We start from the raw sequence: 311 nt of genomic DNA, 5'->3' as shown, positions 1-311 counted from the left end.
CATAACCTTTCTAAAAATTCCTAGAATGAATTATTTTTTGAAAAAAATAGATAAACCTTTAACAAGCGTAACTTTTTTAAACTAAGGAAGTGGGTAAAAAATTTCCCTACTTCAGGCATAAATGGAAAATTTTTTTTGGTAAGATTTTTTTTGGATGAAAAAAGTTTCTTTGGAAAAAAGATTACAAATGATTTTTCCTTAAACAAAAGTTTTAAAATAAAAGAAAAAGTTCCTTTTTAATTGTTTTTAAAAAGGGAAAAAAATAAAGGAAAAGGGGAAAGTCGGCCTTTTTAATTTAAAAAGTTTAAGAA

Source organism: Penaeus monodon, chromosome 19 (assembly GCF_015228065.2).
Source record: "Penaeus monodon isolate SGIC_2016 chromosome 19, NSTDA_Pmon_1, whole genome shotgun sequence".
NCBI lineage: Eukaryota > Metazoa > Arthropoda > Malacostraca > Decapoda > Penaeidae > Penaeus > Penaeus monodon.
The sequence above is the reverse complement of the archived record's forward strand: the minus strand, read 5'-3'. Positions refer to the sequence as shown.